Source organism: Corvus hawaiiensis, chromosome 2, assembly GCF_020740725.1.
Source record: "Corvus hawaiiensis isolate bCorHaw1 chromosome 2, bCorHaw1.pri.cur, whole genome shotgun sequence".
NCBI classification, from domain to species: Eukaryota; Metazoa; Chordata; class Aves; order Passeriformes; family Corvidae; genus Corvus; species Corvus hawaiiensis.
In genome coordinates this window covers 79,603,325-79,628,731 of record NC_063214.1, presented here as the reverse complement: position 1 = coordinate 79,628,731, position 25,407 = coordinate 79,603,325, and the positions used below count along the sequence as shown (strand labels likewise).

Sequence of the window (25,407 nt, the reverse complement as noted above, 5' to 3'; positions counted from 1 at the left end):
CACAATTAACTTCTCTGTTTTTCCGGTTGGAATTGAAAGAATTCATATGTCTCTGCCTCAAGCTGGAGAAACAGGAAGTAATGGTGGGACACTTAGTTAAAAACTGCTCGTTTTATCACAGAATCACAGAATAGTTGAGGTTGGAAGGAACCTCTAGAGTTCAGCAGGCCTGAACCCCCTGCTCAAGCAGGGGCAGCCAGAGACAATTGTCCAAGACCATGTCCCGATGACTTTCATACTCTCCAAGGATGGACACTCCACAACCTCTCTGGGCAGCCTGTGGCAATGTTTGGCCACCCAACACGACAAGTGCTTCCTCATTTTCAGAGGGAACCTTTTGTATTTCAGTTTGTGCCCATTGCCTCTTTTCCTGTCACTGGACACCACTGGAAAGAGCCTGACCCCTCCTCTTTGCATTCTCCCTCTGGGTATTTACAGACATTGGTAACAGCTCTCTCAGCCTTTCCTCATATGAAAAATGCTCCAGTCTCTTAATTGTCCTTGTGGAATTTTGCCACAGTCTCTCCAATATATCCATGTCTCTCTTGTACTAAAGAGCCCCAACTGAACACAGTACTCACGGTTTGGCTTCATCTATGCTGAGAGGAGCAGCCAAAACAGGACACTGGTCTTACTAGTAAAGAATGAGGAGAAGAAGAAATTGAATACCTCAGCATACTCCACGTCCTTTGTCACCACGACCACTGCCCATTCAGCAGCAGGTACAGGTTTTCCCGGGTGTACTGGTTTTGCACAGTCTGGTTTTTGGTAGCAGGGGGCCACAGAGGTGGCTCCTGTGAGAAGCCGCTGGAAGCTTCCACTATGTCCAGCAGAGCCAATCTCTGATGGCTCTGAAAGATGGATATGCTGCTGGCCAAAACTGAGCCAAGGAGAGAGGTTGGTAACGCCTCTGTGATGACATATTTAAGAAGAAAATCAAAACAAAGTCACAGTTTTTTGCTTCCAGTCAGAGAAGAGGAGGAGGTGAGAACATGTGAGGGAAAACAACATGGAGACACCAAGGTCAGTGGAGAAGGAGGGGCAGGAGGTGCTCCAGGTGCCAGAGCCGGGATTCTTCTGCGGGCCATGGTGCAGACCATGGTGAAGCAGCTGTGCCCCTGCAGCCCATGGATCCACTGGGGATGCAGAGATCCACCCACAGCCCGTGGAGGAGGTGCCCGTGCTGGAGCGGGTGGATGCCTGGAGGAGGCTGTGAGCCAGGGGAAGACCCAGTGGAGAGAGAAGGCCCTTGCTTTCAGGCTGGAGCAGCCTGTCCTTGGAGGACTGCACCCCGTGGAGAGAGAGAGCCACGGCACAGCAGTTTTGGGAGGGCTGTGTGCCTGTGGGAGGGGCTCACACTGCAGCAGGTGCGGTGTGGCTGCTGCTTGTGAGGGTGGACCCATGTTGGAAAGGTTCACAGAGAACTGGCTCCCGTGGGAGGGACCCCATGGTCTCACAGGGGAAGGACTCCTCTCCCAGATCAGTGGAAGAGAATCTCAGTGATGAACTGACCACAAACCCCCACCCCAGGCCTGTCTCCCTGCACAGTTGGTAGGAAGGAGGGAGGGGCTGAGGAGGGGGGATGGTGTTTTAAGGGTTTATTTTACTTCTCATTATCCTCCTCTGATTCTGTTAGCAATAAATTCACTTTGCAACCTTAAGTTGAGCCTGTTTTGCCTTTGAAGTGTTTTCTCCCGGTCCTTATCTCACTTATGGAGCCTTCATTGACTTTTTTTTCTTTCTCTTCTCTGCCCAGCTGTGGCAGGGGAGGGTAAGTGAGCAACTCTTGTGGGTGCCTGGCACTGGATCAGTGTCAAACCACGACACCTAGTTAGCATTTAGCTGTTTATATATTCATAGTCTCCTTTATTGTTGCCTTTCTCTTTCTTCCATAGTTTCAAGTGGGCTTTGGCTTTGCTAACTTCATCCCTGTAAGACTGGACAGCAATTCTGTGCTCCTCATGAGTCATGTGTCCCTGATTTCACCTTCTGGAATACTTCCTTCTTAAATTTGACTTTTGCCAGCAACTACTCTCAGCGTGTTTTTCCTATCTTCCTGAAAAGTGGAATGGACACCTCTTAAACTTGATCTTTAAATATCAACCAGCTTTCTTGGCTCCTCTGCCCTCTGGGACCTTATCCCACTGGACTCTTTCAAGAAGATCCTTGAAGAGGTCAAAGTTTCTTCTCCTGAAGTCCAGACTTGTGATCTTGCATTTTGCCCTGCTCCCTCCTCTTGCAATCTTGAACTCCACTATCTCATGGTCACTGCAGCCAAGGTTGCCTTGTGTTCCCATCCCCAATGAGCTCTTCCTCATTCCTGAATATGAGGTCTAGTTATGCACTTTTCTATCACTTGTGTCAGGAATTGTTTCTCTTCACAAACCTTCTAGATTTCCTATGTCCTGCTGCATTGTCTCTCCAGCAGATACTGGATGGATGAAATTCCCCATGAGGAGTAGGGCCTGCATGTGGGAGGTTGCTTCAGGCTGTCTGCAAAACTCCTCATCTGTGGAGTAAGGCAGGTGCTTTCTTTTTCCTAGAATAGGCACTTCTTCAGTTACAGACTAAATTTGAGCTAACAAGTGATTCTCAGCCAAAATCTGAAGTGCCTAATGAATTTGTCAAGACACAGAATGTTGGAAGAGAGACAGACTGAACTGTTGACTAGGATTTGGGAACACTGCAGATGCCCAAGACCCAAATAAACAACGTTCAGGTGGCCTAGAATTATTATGAATTTTGAGGAATGTTGTATTTCAGACTCCTACTGGTAAATGTTACTTAAAAAAAAAAATCTGATATAATAGAACTTTCTGTACTGTAGCAGATTAATCTGTGTATTTAAAGCAACTTCAAGCATTTACACCAATGCAATCTCTGCCTCATTAGCACATTTTATTTTAAAGTCACTATTATATTTTCATCATAATCTGGGTTTTTACCATTTTGAAAACAAATGTTAAGACTGATTTTCTGTAAAATGTAAATAATTATGTACCTTTCGTTTGTTGAATGATAGGAGAAAATGAGAAAGTACTCTTTACTGTGAAATTAATGATCATGAAAATATTATAGAATGTGCATCAGTAAAATTATTATACTGTAATAACTGAGAAACCAACTACAGTGTCATCCATTTTATTTTGTTCTGCTGCCATTAAGTTAGCACGAAAGAGAATTAAAGAAGGTATAATACTTTTAAAGAACAGTTGATGTATGAAGAGATATATGAATGTAATGGAAAAGTGCTTGACTTCTTTAACTTTTGACTTACTTTTTTCTTATTAAACCAATGATACGTGCACCATCTAAATCCTTCTGAAATGATTTCCCACTGGCTGGAGCAAAAGCCACTCCAGGGAGCAAAATCAGCCAATTTTTTAAAAGCTGCCTTCATTGAAAACCTATACAACATGCTACAGAATTCAAGCAGATGTTTTCAGGTTCTAAGATTAAGGACACTTTGTATTAATGTCTTCCAGTGGTATTATTCACAAAACCTGATGCCCTTTAGCTTCACTGGAGCCTGAGGTCAGCAAGAATGTGATACAAAATTATTATGGTTATTAATCACCAACAAGTAAAATCTATGAGCTTGTAGCAAACTCTGAGAATCGGATTTGTATTGCAGTCTAATCCATTATTTTTTACGATGCAGCAAATTGAAAGGCTTTTATCTTCATGGACTTTTGAAGTGTACTTTCTGTAACACAAAAAAAAAAAAAATACTGTGTAATCACGTTACATTCTGAAAAATAAAAAGTGAGTAGTGTTACTAAACAATATGTGGATCTGATTGAATATAGCAAGAATTATCATCAAAATCTTTTAGAAGTATACATCTGAAAGCCTGCAAGGAACTGAAATTCTTTACAAAGATCCTCATAATGTAAGCATGGCTTTTCTCTCTTACACTCAGCTTTAGCAATAAACTGCTGATCAGTCTGAGTAACAAAAAAAGAAAATTGTAGCTTATTCTCATTACAAAACATTTTTTAATCAGTTCTCTTGGTAATGAAATTTATTGTTTGTTTCCAGAGGCATTTTCAATATTTGGAAAATAAAGGAAATGGGAAGGAAAAGAAAAGGAAAGGCAGGAGAAAGAGTGTGAGGGATGTTGTTTTCTATGGTACAGTTGTCTGTGGAAACTAAAAAGTTGTTACTTACTAAAAGGATGGCCATGAATACTAACTATCACTCACAGTAGCCAAGTGGCCAGTCCTGAAATGGATCATTTACTTTTTAAATGAACTTACTTATTTGATTTTATGATAGAAAATGAATATGGGAACTAGTTTATGTAAATCCCTTTTATGTTTTTACAGGATTACAAAAAATAATTCAGAACATAATACATTCCCCTACTTTCTGAGTCTGCCTAACTTTGTGAGTATCTATTCACGCAGCATCCTCTTTGCTCTGGAGGCTCTTTTGCCATTTAATTACAATCCACTGCATTTGCTTATTTCTGAGAGTTTTACACTTTCCTTCTTCCTATAATGGCATTTCAATAGATGTTTAGGTAGACAGGCATCCAAATCCCACTAGGGAAGCCCCAGAAACTTGCATCATCTGCAGCAGGATGGGTAACAGGTATTACCCAAATTTTCTATAATACTTAATTTTGATATCAGAAATAGGTGTCAAATCCTAGGCAAACCAAAGGAAAATTAATCTTTCTGGAACTGGAACAGACAGACCGTGTTTTTTCAGCTGAAGAGAGAATCTAATTTATGCAGATTTAACTGTTTCTTAAAAAGTGAATGGAACATCTTCCACACATCTGAATCAACCCCTATTCACTCATATTGATCTAGAAAAAATCAGGGAAATATCTTAGAAATTTTGATTTTTCCCCAAGTTTAGCAGAACAGCATGTTTATCGTGAAGATAAAAAACTCCGCAACAAACTAATACTATCCCAAGTTAATCACTTAAACTAATAAAAAAGATCACTATATTAACAAATTACTATTTTTAACTAAACAAAGTTTAAATTCATGCTTGAAATTATCATATTCATAAATAATTTCTCCAAAGCCAAATAAGATATCAAAATTCAGACCAATGTATGTATTATCTTGAGCATCAAGGAAATTTTGAAGATACAGCCTAATTAAAAAGCACAGATATACAGTGGCTTTACAACCCAGTTAAGATTAAGTATTTGTACAGCCACTGAAAGTTTTGAGGATCAAAATAATGAAGCACATTTAAACTAATTTCAACTGTATGTTTCCACCAAATAAGGATTACATCTCCCTCTTTCCAATCTGTAATATTTTGCTACTTTGGGTTGAAGCCTTTCTTGTTTCGCTTACTTTTTCTCAGCAATCACAATGTATAAAGCAATGAGTAGGATAAAAAAGAGAGATTCCTAGGGGTTTTTTTCCCTCATTTTAGTCATCTGCTACATGCACAGCTTTTGTTTTATTTGAATTTCCTAAAACCCCCCTCGCAAAAATCAGAAACCATCTCGAACAAAGAAGAAAAAGCTCAGGGGAAGGAAATGAGAGCACTAATGTTTGTGTGCCATTCAGTGCTCCTAACTCTCTTTGGAATTTTTTTTTGAAAGTGGATCAAAGACCTTCCCAGATATTTTTTACAATAAATTCTTCTAACATCAAAGTAATATAAGATGTCACTATTTTCCTCTAGAAGAAAAATCTCATTGGTTTCAAAGTTTGTTTTTTCTACTCAAGAATGAATTGTAGCTACGTAAGTGTGACACAAATTCCCTTAATTACTTGATTTCTTAATTCATTTGACAACTTTTCTACAGGCTAAATCCTTGTGTTTGTTTCATTTCATAATGAACTGAAAAACCTTAATTTAGGACACAAACATGAACTAAAAAATAACTTTGTTGAATAATTCTTGCCAAGTGAGAAGTAATCTCAGTGTTATCGTCCACATACATAAGCTTCTTAATGCAAGTTTTTTTTCTAGAGAACTTCATGAGCCAAGTCCTAGGCCAAAGTTTTACTGTCATTACTGCTTTTAAAGAGCTGCCACATGAAGACAGAGTTCTTAATGTTTCTTAAGATAATGCATATGCAGCAGAGGTCTCTTTAACACCAAGAAGTAAAAGAGCAGGCATATACAGTAAATCTTTTCCCTGAGCTTCCAGTTGAGAGCAATTACCTTTGTCAGTAACTGACAGCAATTGATTTACTGTGATCTCAACACTAATTATGCCTAAGGGAGTCACTGTTCTGATAAATTACTATTTACCTTCTTATGTGGTGCCTAAATAACGTGACCACAGTTTTCTCAATAGCACTGACTTTTCATAACAATGTCATGCATCTGTTTGAAAGTATAAAGATAAGACCACTTACTAGTGTCCTTATCTATTTCTCTATTTAAAGACCTGTTAGTGATGGACTTTGGAAAACATGAACAGAAGAGCCACACAATGATATAAGAGGTGATGATTTTTCATTCTTCAAGTTATCTGCTGAAAAGCTAACCATATGCTATTGCTACACAGTATTTATTAAGATGATAAAATGAAGTTGCAGCTGCCGGAACTGTGAATTTTGTATTGCTTTAATGATTTCTTAAACTTTCAACTCTAATCTTAATTGACTCCAAAGAGTAAGATTTAAATTCTGGGAGGGCAAATCTGCTTGAGGGAAGATGCTCAAGAGCAAGCAAACTAAGTTACACTGTAACTGATGCTTCAACAATTTGCAGTAAGATGACCTCACCTTCAAAATGTCAATCTTTACTTGAAAAACAGAGCATGAACTATTGAAAACTGTGGATTCTTTGACCTCGTACCATAAAAATCTAGAAATTATAAGCAACTTCCATAAGATGCAAAAATCAGTACTAGTTACTGTACGCTCCATTTTGTTTTTTTAAATCTGGATAGAGAATCATAGATCACTGAAACGTTAGGGCTGGAAGGGACCTTAAAGATCATCTAGTTCCATACTCCCTACCATGTGCAAGAATGCCATTTGCTAGAGCAAGTCACTCAGGGCCACATCCAGCCTGGCCCTGAACACTTTCAGGGTGTGTAAAAAGGTAGAGTACCCACAACTTCTCTGGGCAACCTGTTCCAGTGCTGCACCACCCTCTGAATAAAGAATTTTTTTCCTACATCTAATTTAAAAGTGCCCTCTTTTAATTTAAAACCATTGCCCCTTGTCCTGTCCATTGCAGTCAACATATCTCAAGTCTGAATTAAGAAAAATAGTGAGCTGAATAGCACTTAAGCACACAATGGTCAAATTTCACGACTACTGCATACTCCTGTTGTGTTGTTCATATTTTTCCTCCTCACACCATAATACAGGATCTTTCCAAAGTTCTTAAAAGAGGTGATAATTTACATCTTATATAGTAACAGATTTTGAACATGCCAACCTCTGCCTTTATTTCAGTTGGATTTGATTCTGTCCTGGGGAACGGAAAATGGATCTCTAATAAAGCAGCCCAAGAAGTTATGTTCAGTTGTCTAAAGCAGAGTGACAACAGAAGCTGTTTTAGGAGTGAATTCCACGTGAGACTGGCAGGTGTGACACGAGCCTGTAAGGCCCTTTCTGAGGGCACAGTTAATGGTCAGACAGGGTATTGTAGAGACCTCTAAAATGGCACTTTCTATATTTTGCTAGCAAATCTTATGCAATATCTGCTAAATCTTCTGACTCTGAGTGTCTTTTCACATATTGCTGGATGTGTGAAACTGTGGCTCTCCTCTCTGTGGCAAACATGTAATTATCTTTCAACCAAGCAGATCAAAGTTACTTATACAGCTACTTGCAACGATGTTCTGACAGCTTCTGCCCTCTCTGATGACTGCTTTTGAGTATTTTAAAGCAAGAAGAGTGTAAGAAAAAGTATCTGATTACAGGAAAAAGCAGTCTTCTAGCTTAACCATTAGCAAGGAGAATGGTATCCCTTGCAGCTCCATAACATGAACTACAGTAGCAACATGTTGTTAACTTACTTTTCTTCATTCTGATACCTCTGAACCTTGATATCTTAGTGTTGTGTGCCACATTTTACCACTAGACTAATTTTACTTGAACCAAGTTGAATGTTTAGGTTCTCATTCAAGAACCACCTTCATAGCAGGCACTTGATTTAGCCCTGTCTTAAGCAAAAAATACACAAATGGTGTCCATCCTTGATGGAAATTAGCCACACAGGACGAGTTTTTCATCTCACCAAGTTTAATACAGCTGTTTTAAAAAAGCCTGTTTTAATTTAAATCAATTCTACACATTCACTTCACAAGAAATAAAGAGATAGATCCAGAAGACAATTCACTCCATTCTTAAACAGGTTATGTGGATTGACCACTGCTAAGTTCTGATGATTCCAGAGGTCCAAGAAGAGCCTCTCCCTGTATATATGCATGCAAACTGTGAAACACATTAAAATTCATCTGTCCTGATGTAAATATTTGCACCTGAACTAATCCTACTAGTCTATACTTGTAGAATCAATATGGACAACTTAGATGTTTAAAGCACCATTCATCTGCTCCTAAAGTAGGAATGTGTTGCTGTGTGTCTCTTTCTCTCCAGTGACTTTAAATGGTACCCGGGCACCTAGCTCAGATACAGACCTCCAAAGCTTTGATACCTAAATCTGGACAAAGTTCCAATTCCCCACAAAATACAAAATAACTCAGACCCGTTGTGAGAGGCTAACCTCCCTGTGAGAACACCACCAAACTGGTTTACAATCACGAGTTAAGGACAAGTATTGACAGCCTTCAAGAAAACTGGTAGGCAAAAGACAATTCTGTTACAGAAATAGTAACTGAAAAAGACATTTTAGTCTGCATGATAACTACAATAACAAGAAAAGTATTCAATTTTATTAAATGAACAAAACAACACAGTGTTCATCCAAGTTACAAATTACCTCTGGAATAAGTAATTTGAATCTTTCAAAAAATATTTGTATCTTTCAAAAATAGTTGACTCTGCAGAATTTCTGAAAAATTCAAAAACATGTACATTGTAATAATAATTATTTTTAAAATAAAGATAAAGAGCTCATAAATGCTATATGTGCTAACTGGATATTGTTTAACTAACCTGATATTGATCACAGGCAAAATAGTATTTTTCTGGGAAAACAGAATGTTCTTAAGTAAGAATAAGATCACAATTAGTTCCAAGAAGTGTGACTTTGTGGAAGATAGGTCTTCTTGGCAACACTGCTATTTTATAATAAGATCCCAAGATCTTTCAGTTCACAAAGGTAAATGAGATGAGAACCTAAAACCTTTGAATTAATAATTAAGAACAAGCACTTGAAGTAAAAACGAAGCAAATACCCCTCTTGGATGACTAAAATTAACTAGATTCTCTAAGATCCTGTGCTGTGACTAACTGCATTTAATAGAACAAAAGATAAAATCTTTGCTGATACAATTTGTAGATGACATAAAATTGGCGAGAATACAAATAATGGTGTGGTGAGGCCAATCATACAGCTAAACCTGGATCTTTTGCTAATATGCAGTTATTTGCACAGAGATGAAATATACTGCCAAATGCAGAGTCAGAGGAATATAAGACAGGTAATGCAATATCTTTAAATAAACTGATGCTGAGGGACCTAGAAATATTGGCATACGGAGAGCTGAGTTCAAATCGCTTTTATGACAGTGCATTTATAAAGGATAACTCAGTCCTTGGGATCATATCAAGTCAGCAGAACTGATGCACCCATACATAAACCCAGTGAAAGCAGTACTAAAATAACATGGCATCTTTTTAAGAAGAATGCAAAAAACTTAGAAACAATTCAGAAAACAATGACAACATCAAATCAATTCTATAACCTACACTTCATAGTAAGACATTTAAGAAGTTCAGCCCAAATTAAGAAGTCAATAGATGACATGATAATAAGTAATACATTTCCGTAGGGTTTTCCGTATTTTTACAGCTTTAACTGCGCATGAATAGTGACTGCTACACCTTCTGAAATCCTCAGATACAAGGCTTATGGTTGCAGGATGTTTGCACTAAGTTGTCATGGTAACTTATTACAGACCAAGCACACTCATCACCAGTGCAGTAACAACAGTTTATTTCCTCATGTATACACACATGTAACAAATGCCAAACCCCTGAAAATGGTGGTAAAAGTACAGAATCTTCAAGAGTGTCTGCAAAAATTTTCCAGGCGAAGTATCTTACCCTGACCTGCATGGGTAAGAGATGTTTGACAGTAAGTGACTGAAACCAAGACTGAGTGAAGCAAGCTCACACTAGGCTACATAATAAGAGAAATAAAGTACACCTTTTTCAGGACTGAGGACATTAATTACTGAAGTAACATACCTAAAAAATTCCACAAATCCTTTATGATTTGAAGCTTTTCATTCAAGAACAGAAATCTCTTTATAAGATATGGTAAAGATCAAAAAAAACCATGTCAATGCAAAAATTGCTAGGTGAAATTTGATGCCATGTATATCGAAGTTATTAACACTAGATTACCACTGGCTTTTAAAAGCTCCCTGTATATATTACTTAGATTAATAGATCCTTTCGTAATATCAAAATGTTTCCAAAACCTTTTACATATGTCTGAACACTTATATACCGTTCAAAGGAATTGTATCTCAATGCTCTCAAAAACAGACAGATGTCTGCCTGTGTTTCGTATTTTTTATGCTTCTTGTTTTTTGGTATAATTTGGCATAAGATTGCAATAAAAATTCGGAATTTCCTAAAAATGGTATGAATGAGGCCATAACATGAACTGAAACTATGTTTCTTCCACGTTAAGACTGTGTGGTGGGTAACCCAAAATGTTATCGTATTCCAGCCAGTGCCTGGGGCCAGGTCACCCCTGTGTCGGCACCGACAAACCAATTTTGTCCCAGACCCGACATGCACAGCATGGAGCACATCAGCACCAGCACCGGCAGAGTTTGGCAGGCAGCAGGAGGAGGCAGCAGGCAGCAACGCTGACCCCACACATGCCGGCCCTTCTCATCTGCCACTAGAAGTGCTCTGTAATCTCCCACATTCCCAAGAGAGTTTGCCACCATCCTTTCCCTTTGTCTCCCAGAGAGCACAGTCACCTGCAAAGGTCGCCAGGGGGGAGGGGGGAGGGTCTGACACCGTTTTCCCTGTCTCCCCGCACACGGTTGCCTGTGGTGGACACCATCTTGGAAAAGCGTATTTCCGCCATTTTGGGTGTCTCTTTCATCTTGGGGAGATTGTGAGATTTAGGAATTTTGTATCTAGGGATAATTTACTGTTATTTTTTCCCCCTGCAGTTTCACTTTTTAGTAAATTGGTATTTGTTTGCTTATATCTACTTGTATTTAGTTTCTCCTCATTGGTGGAAAGAGACTGGTTAAAACAAAGGGGGAGAACTCATTTTTGAGTGTTCCCCTTTAAATTGCCTTAAACCAAGACAGAGAGAAATGATTCTTTGCAAGAAGAGCATACGACAGGGGAAAAAACCCACTACCAACGCAAACAGAAAAAAACCAACCAACCAGCAAATCACTACAACAAGCAACATGTGACTGACAAAGTAACTTCAGAAGTAATCTGTCAGAAGTTGCATTTAATATTGATAACCTGTGAGAGATTTCATGTGCATATACAAGAATAAATGTGTTTTGATGAAATATATACAAATAGGTAACCTCAAACATCAATTCCAGAAATTTAACTGACAATACACGAAATCACATGTATCTTATACTGGCTGTGTCCAAATTTTGATACTAATCACAAAGCTGACAAATAAATTCAGGGTTCAAGGTCAAGAAGTGAAATATATAATTCAGGTACCTAATAGTCTCTCCTGACAAGTTCCAAGTTTTCTCTGCAGAGTTTAACAGTGACAGAAACCTCTGCTTCAACCATTTTCAAAGACATACAGAAATAAGACAACAGATCAATTGGGTAGAGATTACTCCGTGCAGATGACAGTAACACATTGCTTCAGTATCTCAAGTACAAAGAAAACAAGCAAGATATTTTAAGTCATCACTCCTTCTGCATGTTGTATTGACAGGCAGTTAAGGACTAGGTCACAGGACCCAATTAAACTAATTTTGATCATATTTTTTCCCTTCAAATCTCATTTTAAGTTAAAAAAGCAATTTTATTTTATTTACTTATTTTCATCATTGGCAAAATCTTATTTGCTTTATCAGCCGAGTTGTTTTTTTTATCAGTGTGAACACATTAAAATAATCTTCATGAAAATCTCCTTGTCACTTTTTATTAACTAAGATAATTAAGATCAATTTTTGAGTATAAATACTGCTTTATGAACTTCATTCTATTTGGTTACCTTTATGCTAGTTGGCTAGACTGTATTTTCTGAGTATTATGTTTCAATATTAATTGTGAATTATACAGAAATATTAAAACAAGTGAGTTCTGATAAAATGTTTGGATGCTACAATTATGCAATATTTATATATCCACAACTATGTTATAAAGAAGCTAAGAAACAGAAAAGCCACATTATCAAAATCTTACAGGCTACAAAAGTACATAATTATTTTTAAGAAGACCTAAAGTATATGTTCTTGCTATTATATACCTGGAGAATCTATTAACATTCCCTCAAGTTAGTGCAAATACTTTCAGTTCCATGCTTTTCTTTATTCTCATTCAGAGATCACATCCTTTAAATATAAATAAAATGTGTAACTTTATCCCACTTGAGTCATGTCCAGTGGGTCAGCTAACTTCAATGGAGAATATGCACAAAAGAAAACATTACAGATCCTATACATAGTGAAGTTTAGAAGACTCTCGACACGCTGCTACTTGCTTTCTTATTATATACACTGTAGAGATGGTGGAAAACCAAAGTACTTCTCATATTTCTTTTTCCTCACTCTCAGTGCAATGCAAGGTTTTTATTCTTCTAGCTCTTTGGCACAGTCTGCAGGGTAAATTTACCATTACACAGATCCTAGACTCTTAAGAGCCTCAAGAATCACCTAAGTCATCATTTCGTACTGACAAATAATTAGATCATTATAAATAGTTTAATATTTAAATATAAGTTAACTGAATAAATAGAATATATCAGACTTCCAAGAACTTACCAGAAAAAACAAGTTGATTGTTCCCCTACTTTTCTCAGCCATAACTGGTTCTTCACTTCTGAAGCAGATATAAAGTAGTGCCATTGCTAATGAACTACTTTTTCATTAGGATTAAGTTTAAGACTTAATCACTTTTATGGTAGGATTCCACTGAAATTACTGAAACTCTCAGCTACGGTTTATCACATGCTATTTCCCTAATCTTTTCTGAACAATGTCAGGCTCACCTTTGGATTGAGGATTGTTTTAAAAGCCTTTATGAAATACAAAGCATATGACTCCTATACTTCAGCAGTGATTCCTTCAAACAATAATGAACTGCTCTGCAAGCAGTTTGCTATTAAATGGCTTTGTGAAACCTTCACATTTGCTCAGCGCATTCTTTTGCAAAGTCTAGGAGACTTATTCAATTGACCAACATGTTGCTTGGTAGCAGCTTGATCATTTGATTCTTACTGGGAAGATTAAAACTAGAGCATTTCATCATTGTACTCAATTTCTACCATGGCGAGTCAAGAGAGCAAAGGCAAAAAAGAAAAGACCTAATCTTAAATTCACATTAACACAATTCCTAATCAGATGCAGCTTCTGATAAAAATCCCACATAAAAGCTCTTTCCTTTAGATATCACAGACAAGAAGAAAGCTCACTTCAGCACAATATTAAAATACAGCTTCAAATCTTCTGTGGTTAAAAAAAAAGAAACCAACAATCCCCAAATGCCAATATTAGTAGCTAAACTTTCCAAGAATTCTAATTATTATGTGCTGGTATGATATTGTTTCATTAAAAGCAGACTATGCACAGATTGATCGAAGAGGCAAAAACATAATTTTGAGAACTTCAAGACTGCAGATATCTGTAACACTTAAGCTTCATCTCTACTAATGAATTAAACATGGCTGTGTACTTTGTCATGGAAGACAATTTGTGTGGAATGACCCACATCCACTCTGAACCAGCATGCTGGCTTCCAGCAGTAGGTGTTCTTGAACCATAATAACTGCAGAAGTATACACAGGAAGTTTTTGATACTGTGCTGGAGGACTAACAAGCAATTATGTTCTGACATAGTTGTCAATCATAGGGATGGTCAATTCCAGAACACAAGCATTTGCCTGAATACTCTGCTACTGATTAATTAGTAAAAACACAGCTTGTATTTTCATAGACTTAAAGTTCTTAGCTGGAGCTTGACCTTTCCACAGGTCAATAGTGACAAGTGGAAAGCCATTAATAAACATACAGTGTTGATGAATGCAGAGAAAATGCTTTAGCATCTTTAACCTGGACCAGAAAACATTTAGAAGTTAGGTCCCTGACTTCGGAAAGGTGATTCTCAGGAATGGTAGTACGTGACTAAAACCCCACACAAATGGGGCTAGGTGTAAACCTCTGAGCTATACAATGATTTATTAAATATTGAATTAATATTTCAGTAAGGCTGATTAGATAAGCTCTGCTGCTGTTCAACCAGAGAGATTTAACTTATATTTAGTAAATGCTGGAAAATGCTGAACACAAAAATATTTTAGAGTTCCAATCTTCTGTGGAGCTTCTTTGCCGTAGTCAGAATTCTCTATTAAGTTTGTCTACTTGCCATAAATGTTTGCCACTTAACTCTCCATAACCAAAAACCAGATACTGAAATTTGGAATTAAACTTATTAAGCCCTAAAATGTCACTAGTGGTGGCTGTAGCTGTGTACAAAACCTCCATCTTGTTCAGGGTAGAAGCAGTGTAGCATTAACTCCCTGTGCTCAAGAAAGTAAGAAACTTAGATATTCAAATTCGATTTACTTTTCAAGGAAAATCTTAGTTTTTAATGTATAAAGACTTAAAAGTTGTGGTGACTGATCAATTTTTTATTTTGGAGACAGTGCATTATATTTTCTAGTTCTCATTTCAGATAAATATACAGCTTAAACATGGGGCTAACCTTAAATAAAGTAACAAAAATACACCAAAAGGAAACAGGTCATTACTGACCACTAAGAGAAAAAAAGTACATGTGTACCCTACCCAAGAAAATTATCATAGGACATAAACAGGATATAGTCAGTAGGATGAAACATAATTCCTTTAGTGAATAATACATAAGGAAATAAGGACAAATATATCAAAGCATGAGATTAGAAATCCAAATGCATTCTAATGTGCCATCTTAGCTTTTTTTCCATTAATAAGCATCTACTGACCTGGGACATAATAAAAAGAGAAGTCATGGTTTGACAAATTTTCTTACCAGACAGAATTTTGTTAATTCACAATAATATCTGGCTTAACAGATGAGCACCTACAACACTGCAAATCAGCATATAAATGCAAGAGAATGTCTCATTCATCACAACAATCCTTTGAAGGTTTTTAAATGTACTTCAAAGTACATATGTTAAAAAATATATTAATATAGGATGTTCTTTGTAAACATGCCGCACAGTGCTTGCAAATCAAAAAAACCTTTGTAACATGATCTATCACTACCATGTTCTGGTTTTACAATCTTCAGCAAAACATATGAAATGTAAATTAACTTCCACGTGAATCAATGAAATGATTCTTTGGTCAATACAGAAACTTTAAAGAAGAGAAATTTAATTCTAAATTTCTAAAATGTATCCTTCAAAAACGACATAAATTGCAAAATCATAAATATTCACCTTATTACCTCCTGTTTTAAACATAGTTCTATTTTAAGCTACACTGAACTCTCCCAATTAGCAAATAGCAAACATAATCACATGTGAACAGAAAGAAAACGAAATTCGCTTTTCAGCATAGTTCTCACAAGCGTGACACTTACAGGAAAATATTAATACTTGCTCCCAGAGTAACATAAATGGCAACTTGATTTCATTTCATTTTGTAACAGCATGGCTGGCTCCTGTCTTTTTCTAACTGAAAGGGCTGTTGACAATCTGATGTACTAAAGAAAAGGAACACTTCTCTTTCTTTCCTTTTTTGCTCATTTGCTGATAAAATGTTTTTCTATCTCAAGATACTCATATAAAGATGTTGCTGTAGAGCCTCTCAACTCTGCTTTATGCTCTGGAAAGTGTTTTTTAATAGAGGGGGGGAAAAAACCTTTGTTTAAATGCTTCCCTCGTTGGTGGCATAGAGGCTGAATAGAATAATTAGACTCTGCTGCTTTGCCACCAGAAGGATTTTATGAGCTTTAAAGGATATTGCTTAGATCACCAAGATGTGCAAGGTCAGTATCTGGCATGTGATCCTTCCCATAAAGCTCTGCTGACAAAACTGATCTGTCACCTGAGAATAAACAATCTTTTCCCAGTAACAAACTAATGGGGTTCTTCATTTATTATGTTCTGTTTTGTAAGAAAAATATGTAACAAAAGGGCAGACAACATGTTCTTATATGAACCCTTCATACAATTACATAACATTTTACAACAATTCAAAGACATGCATTCTTCTTCTATTTATTTGTAAAAAGCCACAACTAAAAAAAAAAAAAATCAAAACCAACAAAAAGAAGCAAACCAAAATCCAAGCATCTAGGGAAGCAATAAAATATTAAAATGTAGAGGCACGGTGCTAGTATGTGCTACTCACCGTAGTAGCACATCATTAGGCATTTCTACAAAAATATCCAGGATTCTCTTTACACCTTGATGTGAAGTGTTTGTTCCTTGAAAGTGTTCTGCATTGCGCTGGTAACTCCCTAAACTGTTTGATGAGAGGCTGGTTACACTGAGTTGTCCTTAATGAATTCCCTCAGGGCATCTATAACCTATGCTCCCATATTAAAAGAACACATTAACTTCTTTTCAAACTAGAAGGTTGAAATCACAAATCAATCTATAAATAAAATGGTATTTTACACTCAGAAACGTAGGACATTTGAAATTTCAATGTTTTCACCGTCTTTTATATTAACAGACTTTCAGTTGTAGGTTTCTCAGAAAAATCACGGTACTTGAGTCAGTACAAAGGTATGGAAAACTGTTTCTCACATACTCTTTTATGTGGTTCTAGAGCACACATTAGTACTTGATCACACTTTCATTAACTGGTAATAGCAGCCAGCTTTACAGAACAGGAGTATCCTGTAAATCACTGAAAACTACTGCAGTGGATTTCCAACAGAAGACAAGTGTGTTTAGGACTGAACAGAGAAATCAACAACAGTTTGCTGCTCTGGATTGATTTCTTTGTAGGTCTTCAAACTCTTGATTAAAAGGAAAACAAAGTTCTCCTTTATTCTGATTCAACACCTGAAAGTCCTCGTATTTTTTTTTCAAATTACGTATTATTTACAGCTACAATCTGCCACGTTCACACTATCCTCATTTCTCTGCAATGTTTTCTGGAAAGCTACACTACTTCTCTCTCATTTTAAAAGCCATTTGGTCACACTATTACCAGCTTCAGAAATCTTCTCTCACAGTCAAGATTCATTCTCACAGCAACTGGAAAATATTGTAATAAATGTAACTTCTCACACCTTACTGAGCACATTTTCATTAACATACAGCACCAGTTCTATCTTCTGTTATATATAGGAACATGCATAGTATATTTTCTAATGCCTATTAACCTATAAAAAGATAGGAGAATCTTTGATGAATTTTGAGGTAACAAGCTAAGTCCCAATTGCCACTATCAGTTCATCTTCAAGCACTACTTTCTTTGACCATGAAAACTTGACTATCATCTCAGGAAAAAAATGTTTTTAAAAAATATAATGAAGAATTTGAAAATGGTTTAATTATCCTCTGTGAAAACAATTAACATGATCCCTAAACAATAAAATTTTGAGCTAACACATACTTGGTTTAATCATTATGGGTTGAACACAACTGAAAACAGAAGTCTGCTGAAACACTGACAGGTCTATCTTAAAGGGAAAATCTAAGGTAAAGAGTTGGGATTTGTATGTATGATAGTAAGAAAACTTTATCAACTGCCAACACTGTGCAGTCAAAATCAACAAAATACATATACACAGGATATATGGGTACCAAAGTCTAAGTGTAACATTCAATTACTCTTTCCTCCTGAATGGCTTTAATAATTATTAGCTATTCTCTGAAATTTCTGTTAACTGAAAAATGAAATGAATCTCCACAGACAGCCAAATCACAGTCACTTCTGGCATATGTAATATTTCAGAAGAAAGAAAAAGATGCCAAATGCCAGAAAAACTTTTTTTTTTTAGTTATTAACTAGTGTTCATTAACCTTTGTAAAGATAAATAGTCTATGGTTACAAATACTTCAAGAATTCTCTCCAGTCATGCAAAGGAAAAAACATACATACACAATTTAATGTATCATCCCTACAAAACTCTTTTTTTAAATGTTAATAGGACTCTGGGGGTACAAGCAATTAGGTTACTATAAATAACCTAAAAAATTAAAATAAATTTAAAAACCCAATATACATGCAAAAAAACCTCCTAAACAACTGTGTTACAAGAGATACCAATTAGCTTACGATCCAAATTGTTTCTAAACCATCCTGCATATGACAAACAAATACAGAATATCAAAAACTCCAGAAGGAAATGACCATGAGAATGTTTAAAAGGCAAATATGACTTTGTTTATACAATATTCTCCTTGGAGATTTAAGCAGACAGAAGATAAAGGGATCTAGCAAGACTGTAATGAAAATAAAAGATCATATTTTCCCAAAGGAATTAGAATAGCATTGTAAATTAATAAATAGAAGACATTAATATGGCTCTACAAAAGAAAGGCTTCTTAATTTACTATGATGTATGCATAAATGCCTTTTCTTCACACTGTTAAAAGGAAGATGAGCTATAGTTAAGGGCAAAGGCTACACTTTCATTTCAATAAAAAAAAGCATAAATGAATGGGAATTAGATTAATATATCAGATGCAGATAGAATACATTCTTTGAAGAAAAACTTGTAATAGGGATCTAAAAAGGAGTGGTTTTGGCATTACCATGCAAGACCAATAGATGCATAATTGTTCATAGAGGCAGACATCTTTCAGCCATTGAGTACATCAGAATTCAGTGTCCTAACTAATCAATAAAAAGGCTGCAAACATTAAAAGGATTTGTGAGAAAAAAAGATTAAACACAGGATGCTTCCCTGATCCAGTCCTCCTTGACATAAAAGTTTGACTTATGGTATGGTCAGGACCAGGGGTTCAGTCTACTGTCCTCCCCTATCTGCTGTGACCTGACAGGTCTGTCTGACAGGTGCTCTTGGCCACCATCCATGACATGGCTTGAATAGCATCTTATCCCTTCTGTCATACCTTTGCTCTCCTTTTTACCACTCTTGGGTGTCCCTTTCTCCACCCAGTCTCCTCTCACACATCTGTAGCTTTTCCCCTTTGGCGCCTGTTTTGCCACACTCACACTCAAATTCCGAACATCTGATACCATTACCCAAGTAGTTGTAACTGGTATGTACTGCCAGCCTGGCAAGACTCTGCTCCTCTAATGATCTTCAGTGCCCCCCTCCCTTCATCTGTGGCATTCAGCCATTTCTCCCATAACTCCTGCTTACCTACCTAAGAAATCCAGCCATTTCTTATTTGCAATTTCTGTCAGCTTCACACACTGTCATTCATCACAAACATCTGTATCTCATGTCATATCCGTAAGTTTCTAACATCCTGTTTGATTATTCCAAGCTCAGAACAAAAGACTAGTCGTGTTCCCACAGCCCTAAGGGCCCATTCTACTTCTCTCCCTGGACTGAACAAGTAAGGCCACTGTGTTTAACCTCGCAAGTTACATGACTAGAATTGGAAGGAACGAATCTGAGTGGAAGGATATGTCCGCTCAGGACTGTAAGTGAGCTAAGCCTGCAGTGATCTAAGCCTGCTTTGCCTACAGACTTAAGCCCACATACATACCACATGATCAGGCTTCTATCTAAAAGCTGTTCAACTGCCTGTGTAGCCTCTCACCAGGGCAGCCTTTCCTTGCACTCCATATTTGTCCATATTTTGAAATTCTTGACTTCCATCTTGATTTCTTCCTCAACTGTATACTCCTCCATTGCCCACATGAAAAGTAAAAACCCAACAGTGGTTCTTAGCTATCTCTCAGCTAACACTTTTGCTGAAATTTCCAGGAATATGGACACCAAAATTTCTTTTATACACCAGATGTGCCAGAATTTGTTGTTAAATATTTTCAGCCTAAGAAATCTTGAAGATTCTCTGTGTTCTTCTCTTCACCTGACATGGGACATGGAGACCTTCCTCTTTTCTCACATACACTAAGAAAAAAAAAGAATGTGGGCCCCATTTTTCTGCTAATTCTTTTTCCAAGATGTTGGAAATGCTGGGAAAAAAACCCCAGGAAATTCTCCTCATTCTCTTGACACTGAAAGATGATGGCTGGATTGCAAGAGCACTTCATTTCTCATGTCAGGAAGGGATGATGGGAAATACTGCCCCTATTGGCAGTGAAAGGATTATCATCCTGTCATTCCATCTTGCATTCATCCTGAATGCACAAGGCTTACAACCAAGTCTTTCCTAAACCCACCAATTTCTCTGTATTTTCAGGGGGCTTAATGCTTCTTGGTTATAGAAAAAAAAACAGTTTATTGGACTTACTGATAATTTCATTTGCATGTAACTAAACTGGGTTGGATTTTCAACTTTCCATCTTTAACTTTTTATTAGTATCAGCACTACTTTGTATATTTTCAGGATCAGAGTAGAGTAACTTTATCTGTACACTACAGGTATTGCTCCTTACAAGTTCTCCAAAAGCTCCACTGAGCAGCAGGTGAAAGCTTTAAGTCTTTAGGACAAAAACACCATAGATGACACTGTGGAGGAAGAAGTGCAGTCACCCCTCATCACACTCAGCTAATCATGGAAGGAAAAGCTGCAATGTAAGATCTGGTAACAAATATCACAGGTAGGTTCAGGAAAAATCCCAATACAAATATGTATTATTAAGAATGCAGAAGAAGTATGGAGAAAATTTAACTTCTGTATACAGTGCTATGGTGATTTGTATACATAATTGATACATAATTTCCATCAGTAAAACTATTTTACAATTAGTAATGTTTTACAGTTTTGTACTGTAAAAATGTTTTACAGTAAAGTACTTAGTGGGCTGATTAGCTTACTGAAACAATTATTGAGGATGATATGATTGCATTCATATGGAGAAAATGCTGGATATTAAAGGGCTCTTTAACAGCAAAGATGTTCATTTGCTGTGCTATTACCTACTGAATAAAATTATCAAAAAAAGCAATGGCTCCATATCTCCCTCCTTACAGCTTCAAAACAAAATTGGATACCTCTCTGGAAAATAGTTTTAGCTAAATTTTACTTATTAAACTCAATATAGATGTAAAAACATAATGTTTGACTACATGATCTACTGACACATATTAGTGAGATATTTTGTCACAGTATGGACAGGGCTTCAAATGTCAAAAACCAGAAGTAAGGAACTATATGAATAGATCTGTGGAAGAATATGCTTTTTTTCACATGCAGCAGGTGAAGATGACAGTGACTCTCCCAAACTTATCCCTGGTAATCAGAAAGTACAAACCAGCCACACATCACAGAGTTATGCATTAGTACTGCTGTGGGGCAAGACACCCAAGCTGACACAGGAAATAGTGTCACGTGTCTTAAAGCATTCTGTAATTCCGTAGAAACAGTAGTGGGCACAAGAGGAATACCTCAGTCTTGCAGGCTTGACCTCATTTAGAAAATACATCCTTTCCAATTCACAGTCCAGAACCTGTACATTAACACTACAACTGAATCAACCCTTGAAGGTATCACAATACAAAATGGAAATTTGCTTCCTTAAGCTTATTACATTTAATCCATCACATAATATTTCTTAATGTTGCTTTTTTCTTATGTTCATTCATTTGCTAGATATGTATTTTAATCTACACAATTTTAAAAAAGCAAAAAGATTCTATTTATGTTTAACTACTACGGGAATAATTCATGATTTGAAGGGCAGCTCTAAAATCAATTTCGGCATTGTGAGTGAATTTGCACACTACACAGACAAGAAAGGTTAGTGCTCTGGATTCCACATTTTTAATGTGCATTACTACAAGTCAGCCAACTCACTAGGGAAAACAACACTTTAACAGACAAAACCAACAGAATGCATTTGTTTAGGTGTGATGGTGAGTATGCAGTAACTGCAAGAAACCAGATCGTTCTGACCTAACACAAAAATATTTAAGGGAGTATGTCAGCCATAAAATGCAGTAAGATAAAAGAAGTGGGTCATGCTCTCTATCTATCATACATATCACACATTGCCATAGTGTATAAGCGATTCTAAGAAAATTATATTCATGGCAAGATACTTTTTCCTCTTCAGCTGATACCTCAAGTACAGACCTCTACAGAGAACCAAAAAGCTCTTATACATGATAGACATGAAAAATGTACTAGTATCACTCAATCTTCCACTTTTTATATACTCTGAAAGCTCTTCATAAAACTCAGCATGTTCAGATATGAAAAACTCAGAGATGATCTCATATTAAATTGGCGTTGGGTGCCTAAATGAAAACCAAAGCCACTTCAGACTCTGTACCAGTAAGAGAGGCATCCTGGAGATCAGGTAAGTTTTGGGTGGCCTGTACAGCCTTTGAAGCACAGGTTCTGCCCAACAAGTAGCTGGTGAACCTTATGCCATCAGCACCTAATTTTCATTTCCTTTTTCGTTTCAGTTCAAAAGTGTCTGAAGGTGTGTCACAGTCAGTTGCAGCACCTTTCCATAGCATAGAACAGAACATAACGTGTCCTGACAATAATGTCTGAGGTCCACGCAGGGTAAACACAGCCAAACTTACCACAGTCTCATCCAATGGCCTTTAGGGATTTGTCTCTGTGATAAACATTTTAGCAAGCACAACACAGCACAAGTCAAACATTTTCTGGAAAAACACTAATGCTTGGGCAACACGAATGAGTAATAGTTTCAATCTTCCTCCCAGGCATTGTGCTATTTATCAGTACAGATGCAGCTCAAATTTAAGCTACAAAATATGAATATCAGCCTAAGATCATAGTATTGTCACCCTGAGTGAGAGTAACTAGGTGCTGAAGGCATGGCCACGGTGTGATGCCCCACCTCCGCAACCATATGTGAGCATGTGCGAGTTCCACCTCTCCCACATAAATCTACCCCTACACTCACTAGATAAATTATGCTCCTTTTTGTTCAAAAGCTTGCTGATTTCCCATCGTATTCCTTTGCTACACTTTGTTTGCAAATTGCTGAGAGCTGATGTATCTGCAAGCAGCAGAGGCTTGGTTAGGAACAACAGACTTCAGAAGGACCTGCGACATCTGGATCAAAAAGTATGTTAATACAAACATGTGCCTCTTTTTCTCCTTCACTTCTAAAATCTCTACACCACATTTTTGTAATACAGCTCCCAAGAAAAAAAAGACATATTTCACACTCCTCATTGATAAGAAACACAATCTTTTGAAATCAATTACACTAAAACCTAGCAGAGTCAGAGTGCCACATCACTAAGGACTATTACAAATCTGCTGAGAGTCTCACTTGACTAAGAACAACAGTTGTATGCTTATTTACTGATAAAATGAAAATACAAGCACTCTTTTATGTCATAATGCAAAAAGTGAAGATACTTAACATGGATCAGTTCCAAGTTTATTCTGTGCAAAAGTCCCCAACAAATGTCTGGCATATATGTGAAGCAAGAGTTGGATGGGAGAGACTTGGAAAAAAAAAACGTAAAAAAGAAAAAGAATTGATGGTATTTAAGCTAATTTCTAAATAAGTACTACTTATAGATTAATTCCCACTTCTGAGATTTTGCTGGTCAGATACAAGAGTAAGGAAATATATTCCTTCTTCTTTTGATTCATAACTGCTTTCTGAATTATTAATTATCATCTTAAATATGAATAGTTATTTTGGATAGACCACATCTCGATTTTAAGCTGAGACAGATGCTAAACTTCAAAACTCTATTTTCTTCAGAGGGATGCAACTTTACAGGATAGAAGAAATATTTTAAATTAAATATTTAGATCTTCTATTGCTGTAACTTCAATGCACCTTAACATTTATTCCCAAATTAAGTTCTTCTGGATTTCAGAGCTGAATTCGGAAATTCTATAGTAACTTACAGATCTAATTTGTGGTGTTGTCACATTTTATACTAGAATTGTTTCTGTCAATTGTCTTGAGAGAAGTTTGTATATTAATTAAATACCTCTATATTTTTAGTCTGCACTGTACAGAACTCATGCAAAAAATTTGCAAACAAATCTGTATGAAGTAGAACACAGTTCTGATGCATTTACTTGATTATAAATATCCAGTAGGAATTATACTATACTACAGACAAACTATGTCAACCTTTTAATTAAACAATACATTTTAGCATTAATTATACAAAGCACTGAAAGTTACAAGACTGCCCTATTGCTTCCCTTCCCTGAACCTAAAGTAGCCCATTTGATTTTCAGTAAAACAGATGGGGTTAATAACTACATTGGGATGAATGTGAGTACCTACTCTAATAAGAAAGACAACAGAAACAGAAGTTATGGCAGACATGTAATCATAGCTGCCTTTTAATTATAAGCACTGGAGGTAGCTCAAAAGCACCATGACTTAGGCTATGGTTTCACAAGTCTCTGGCTCCAGTACCAGACAGACACACTACTGTTTGTGCAGCTGCTCCATGAAGCAGATCAGGGAAAGTATCCAACTTAAATATAATACAGCAGGAAAAATTATCCAGTGTTAGTTTCCCACTGTATTTCACTAAGAAGGCACAAAAGTGGTTGGGATATTACAAAGAGCAGAGGACAGCACATACTGTCAAAAAGTCAGCAAGGAAGGAACATGAATAACTTAAAAGTTCATATTAATGCTAAAAACAAATAAAGAGAAAAATAAAAAGAGCTTAAGGAATACCCATGATCAAAACTGGCACTTAAATGAGAAATTGTCAGACAAAGGTATCCCATTCTGTTTGAACAGAATACTGTTCTTTGGCATAAATGTTTCTGATACAAATCAATGAAACTGATGTGGAGTAAGTCAAACAAGGCAAAACTAACTACCCTTGTTAAAAGAGATCTCCAATACACAGTTGGTTGACAAGCCTTGGAATGAATTTTATCCTTCCAGTACCCCAGATACGCAAAAAGTAAGGAGGTATGCAAGTGTGGAAGACGAAAATATTCAATTTCAAGCCATGCGTCAAAAACTCACACTGACTTTAATTCAGGAACCTATGTTAAATAAGGAAATCAGGATTACAGGGCACCCCACAAATCCAACAGAGAGAAGTATGTTCTTAACTGAATCTGCTGAAC

At 36.7% G+C, this 25,407-nt stretch overlaps 1 protein-coding gene across 8 annotated transcripts in view; it reads right to left on the bottom strand.

The window, feature by feature from the left end:
• The window catches only part of GPC5 (glypican 5), a 620,145-nt gene that overhangs the window by 560,611 nt on the left and 34,127 nt on the right, over positions 1-25,407 (bottom strand). The window contains exon 1 of one of the 8 annotated variants that reach the window (XM_048295770.1): positions 13,073-13,143. The exons of the other annotated variants lie outside the window; for them this stretch is intronic. The gene's annotated coding sequence lies outside the window, so the exon portion shown is untranslated. Of the gene's footprint in view, positions 1-13,072; positions 13,144-25,407 lie in introns of those variants that run through there. 8 annotated transcript variants of the gene reach the window in all.